The sequence below is a fragment of the Nematolebias whitei genome, chromosome 10 (genome assembly GCF_014905685.2).
Source record: "Nematolebias whitei isolate Nwh7 chromosome 10, NemWhi1, whole genome shotgun sequence".
Taxonomy (NCBI): domain Eukaryota; kingdom Metazoa; phylum Chordata; class Actinopteri; order Cyprinodontiformes; family Rivulidae; genus Nematolebias; species Nematolebias whitei.
Window position 1 is genome coordinate 8,845,731 of NC_056507.1, and position 5,424 is coordinate 8,851,154.

The 5,424-nt window shown below is 43.2% G+C and overlaps 1 protein-coding gene across 1 annotated transcript in view; it reads right to left on the reverse strand.

Moving 5' to 3' along the window:
- zfpm1 (zinc finger protein, FOG family member 1) overlaps positions 1-5,424 on the reverse strand; it is an 87,091-nt gene that overhangs the window by 58,834 nt on the left and 22,833 nt on the right. The window lies entirely within an intron of this gene.

The window sequence follows — 5,424 nt, forward strand, 5'->3', positions numbered from 1 at the left end:
TGGATGGATGGATGGATGGATGGATGGATGGATGGATGGATGCTTTATTTAAGCTCCTCTTGCCTCCTAAAACTTCAAACATTTAGGATTCAGTTTTTTATGTATTAAAAAAAATGTTTAAAACAACTGATAGTGCAGAAATTTGGGGTTGTACTTTTGTTACTGCGTGATGACGCCTCAGCACCTCAGACAGAACCTCAGACAGAACCTCAGACAGAACCTCAGACAGAACCTCAGAACCCGACATGTCACGTTATAAACACGAGAAAGGATTCTCATAAACCCAGACTCAGACCCTCAGGTGGATCTCTGCTCCTCCACCTGCCGACAGCTCAGGTCGACAACAGGTCAACATTTATCTTACAATATTCTGCAGGACTGTTGCACGCTCTCCTAACTTCATGCATCTCTCAGATGGCTCAGAGAAAAACCCGGTTTATTTATTTCATCTTATTTTCCTGTGCAGGATCCTGGTGCTGTCCTCCACCTGCCCCTGGTCATGGGGCGAGAGGCGGGGTTACACCTGGACAGCTGACCTGTTGCCCACAGGGCGGGATGTAAACCTTTCAACCATCAGAGCAGGTCAATCATCAACTCCTTTAACGACATTCTCCTCAGCAGCAGGTCAGACCCCCCCACCCCTGAAAACCCCACGTGTATCAGAGCTGCATTTGCATGCCGAGGAAACGGTGAATAGGTATGCAAAGCAGGAGCAGTTGACTGAAAGGTCAGCGTGGGTTTGCTGAGAAAACACGCGCAAAGCAAGGCTGACCGTTATCAGTCAGATCCCCCTGCTGATATGGACCGAGGGGGGGACGACGACTCCTTTCTACTGGAAAGGGAAATGTACCTGAACATGGAGGGTTCAGGAGATTACCTTCGACTGTTAGTCAGCTGGTTCCTGAGCTGCTTGTGGATCAGCTGCACCAACAACAACCAGCCCGAGGAAAATTAAATGTTCACCTGAAACCTGTTCAACCACATTAAGTCCAGTGCCTCAAAAAAACAAAGCAGCCTGGCTAGTGGGGGGGGGGGGGGGTCAAAGGTCGCAGGTCATGTCAATTTCACTAATAAAATTAAAATAATCATATTGTTCTGTCTTTTTGTGTCAAACACAAAGTTCCATAAACTCCAGAAACATCTCTCTTTCTTGAGTTAAGCAAATATTACAAATAAACAAATAAGTTTAAACTGAAGATTTGATTTGATTACTTTTACCAAGATTAAATGTAGAACAAGACAACGCAGAAATGAATATTTCCAAAGGCGAAAATACTAAATAAATAAATATTACATTCTCACAATGAACCCAGTGTAAAAAAAAAACAACAACAAAAAAACATGTTGGATATTAAATAAATACCTAAAAGGCCTGCCATACCACACAACAATTTGTATGAACACTGACTGTGACACTGCGTTTAATTCTTTATCTGCCTCCAACCTGTTTCAGAAAGTGAAATGATGTAATGGTGAAATGAATTCTGGTTCTTCTGTTAAGATGATAAAGATTAAAAAAGACAAAAATAACATTTATTTCTGGTTCCAACTAATCTGGTCTCCACCTTAAAACAGGGGAAACAGTTTAGTCTGACAGCAGGCATAGTGATAATAGAGGGGAGATATTAAAACAACAATATTTTAAAACTTTTCCTTTTTAAAAAAAAAAAATTATGACTGAGATATGATTGATTCAAGGTCCATAGGAACAGTAAAAAAATAAAAATAAGTGGGTTTTTTTTAGCTTGGTTGTCAGATTTTGGTCCAGTATCTCCCCCAGGAGACGACCGGATTATTGCAGCCGCCGTTTCTTATTGTTTGGTTTAATCTGTAGAATAAGGACGGGTCTGTCCACACTGCAGTGCTTGAGGTGGGGGTTGGGGGGGGTCAGAGGAATGCGCCAGCCTCGGCGGGTTTATCCAATCAGATGAGTGTCAGCCGTCCAGAGATATTTTAGAGATAATAAACATTCTGGGATATCTCTGGAACATTCCTGCTCTTTCCAGAGGAGCTGATAATGGATGCTGTACATTGCAGAGTGATGTGGACCCCTTGTCCCCCCACACATACAGTGGTTTATATATATATATATGTATATATATATATATATATATATATATATATATACACAGCGACTGGTTTAAGCACTTGAAGGCCACATGATTGCCTGAGTAAGCGAATTAGCTTCAGCGACGGCAGAAAAGAGGGATAATCTTTTATCTTTCGCCCTCCCAAATGATTTCTTAAAGTCTGTATCGCTTCCCTGACAGTTCCACTTTTCCCCCTTTCATTATTTATTTATCTATTTTTGCTTTGTGTGAATTCAGCTAAAATACTTCTAAAGCTCTTAATGGCTCTATCGCAGCCTGAGATCTGCTGCCACATGCTGCTCCGGCCCAGCCCCCGAACAGCCGACACTTTATCAAACCGCAGCGACACGGCCAATTATTGACAAATTATTCCTTCACAGAATGACAGTAAGACAAGGAGCGGGGCGATGAGTCCAAACCCGCCTCGACGGGCCCGAGGAGACTGACGTCTATCAGATTCTATTAAGAGCTCGGCACAAAGCTGCCCGCGCCCCGCTACGCATTAACGGCTATTAAACCCTCATGAACTGTGTCACGGTCAAAAGGGTTCTCCTCTTTTCTCTCTTTGACCGATCTCTCTTAGTGGATCAAAGATCTGCAGCACAGCCCGGGTAGAAGACCCATGCAGAACCAGGCACAAACATCAGAGAAGTTCTTGTTCTGGTTTTGAGAAGTTTGACTTCAGTGTTTGGAAACAGGAAGTCCACTGTTCTCCAGGTTTCAGGTTCTGATCAGGTCTCTGTCAGGTTCTGAAACAATCCAGATATAAGCTCAGACAGAAACACAGGGTCAGAACCTGGATCTAGCCCTGATCCAGAACCCCCCTCTCCCTCAGCAGTGGTTCTCTGTAGGACGTGATCGGTGGTTGTGGAAGCATTTTGAGCCACTTGTCTTTCAGAAACAAAAAGCTTCAGACTTGAGTCATCGCTCGTCTTTAACTGAAAAAACTTATTGATCGATGTGAAGCTTCGTTCTGCCGCAAACAGAAAATCTGTTTATTTAGAAAAACAACAAACGGAACATGACTGTAAACAAAAACAACCTTCAACAGGTACCTGAATCTACAACAGAACTCAATCAGATCAAAGATGGCCGCCACAGCTAATAGACCTTGGCTACAAATACTGAGCAAGCGGTAGTAGCTGAGAGTCCTTCCTATCACACACTCCGAGGTCACGCCGCGTTTGCTCCAACATCTGACCCAAACGGCTCGAATTAGTTTGAAACGCAGGCATTAGTCAGTGAAGTCAGTAAACATAAACAATAAACACAAACAAATAAAACGACTCGGTGGAACGATCGGGATGGAAAATTATTCTGAACAGAAAAAACACTCGTCGTCAGTTGTTTTTCAAAACAAAATCAACCAGAAAAACTTCCCTGACATTAGCCGAAGAAGCTAATAGTGAATGTGTAGACAAGCAGAACACTAGCTAAAAGCTAAAAGACATAAAACACTAGCTAAAAACAGTTCCCCTCCTGCTTTCGGCTGCTGCCTCCTGCAGGGATTGCCGCAGTGAGCGAACTCGCACGGTGGATTTAGTAACTTTTTTACACCACGTGTCCTGAAGCAACCTGCTGAACCTGCAGCCTCTGGATTATGAGACGTGACGCTGCCCACTGAGCTACCACACCTATTAAAAATACTAACAGTTAAAATACGCTAAACACTAGTTAAAAGACAGAAAAGTGTCAACTAAAAGTAGCAAAAAGCTAAAGAAGTAGCAGACTAGTAGCTAAATCTAAGAGAACAACAGTAAGTAGCTGAAGCCGATTTTAAAGAGAACAAAGACTGTGAAGGAGTTGAAGAGCTCTAAAAAATGTATTTATCTGGGTCAACATGTGTAAATAAAGTCAAACATTTTGATAAGTATACAAGTTACAAAACCAAAAGTCTCAGCACCCAGCACCTGAACAAGCCGAACGCTTTGATTTACGAACAGCTAAAAGAAGACAAAGCCAGCTGAAGAATAAAAGCAGGAAAGCAACAATGAGAAGGCTGAATCAGGATTCACACTGAAAACAGACTCAGATCTGATGCCAATGAGAGCTCTCCTTCCTCTCCCCTCACCTCCCTCCTCTCCCTCACTCTGGTCTCCACTCCCAGCCTCCTCACCCCTCCTCCTCCTCCCTGTCGCGCAGCTTTGCCAAGTCCACATCGCCGGTAACGAGGGTGTAGTTTCTTAACATTCATCATCGCTGAACTCTGAAACTTTATCAGCTCCGGAGAGCGGCGCCACAGCCCCGGCCCCGGCTTTCTGGGCTCTCAGATAGGCCCGATAAGGCTCTGATAGATTACAGCAGATTGTTTTACTTCAGGGGACGCTGCTGCTGCTGCTAATACTAATACAGACGAGCAGCAGGAGGAGCAAGAGCAGGAGGAGGAGGAGGAGAGGTGAGGCCGAGGAAAACGTGATGAGCCGGAGGAAATTACAGCCGATGTCCGATATGCTCTCCTCTTAGCAAACGTGGAAACTTGTTGATGTTCCTGAAACAACGAGAGAATAATGTTCCACTTCAGAGCCGATCAAAGCCGAGGATATTTAACCTGCGTCCGTCTGAACCGGGAGAGGAAGGAACCTGAGCTACCCAGGTGAGCTCCCCAGGTGAACTCTGGGTAAAAACAGGGTCAAGTGTGAAACACAAGGACTACACTCCTGGTTCCTGCCCCCCGCTGCGCTCCAGCAGTCACCACATAAAACCCTTTTTACTTAAGATCAGAATCTCTGCTGGAATAAAATCTAACTTTAGGAAATAAGAGATATAATAACCCTGAACGGTTTCCTCCTAAAGACAATAAATTTATGGTTTATCATCGTTTCTCTTGCGTTTCATTAATCTCCCTCCAGTTTTCCTTCCTTCAGTTTGCAGTTCTCCTCCATCATGATAAACCAGGAGATCCATTATTAAATAAAAGACAGTAAAATATCAGAACCAGAACCCTTAAATCTTTACAATACTCAAGTGGTTTTACTGTTTTCATTTCAGACAGGAGGTATAAAATATAAATATTATCAGGCTTTAATATTAATGTCACCAGTTTTAGATTTCCATCTGTATGTTGGCGTCTTCTGGAGTTCTGTTTCTGTGGGTCAGAACCTGAGGAAATGAAGAGTTTGCAGTAAAACGTCCAGTCCTTTGGTGTGTATGATTTAACGTTCATGATGACGTCCCTTTAATGAGTACTAGCATGGTATATGCTACGTTAGTATGGCGTATGCTATGTTAGCATTGCGTATGCTATGTTAGCATGGCGTATGCTATGTTAGCATTGTATATGTTATGTTAGCATGGCGTATGCTATGTTAGCATTGTATATGTTATGTTAGCATGG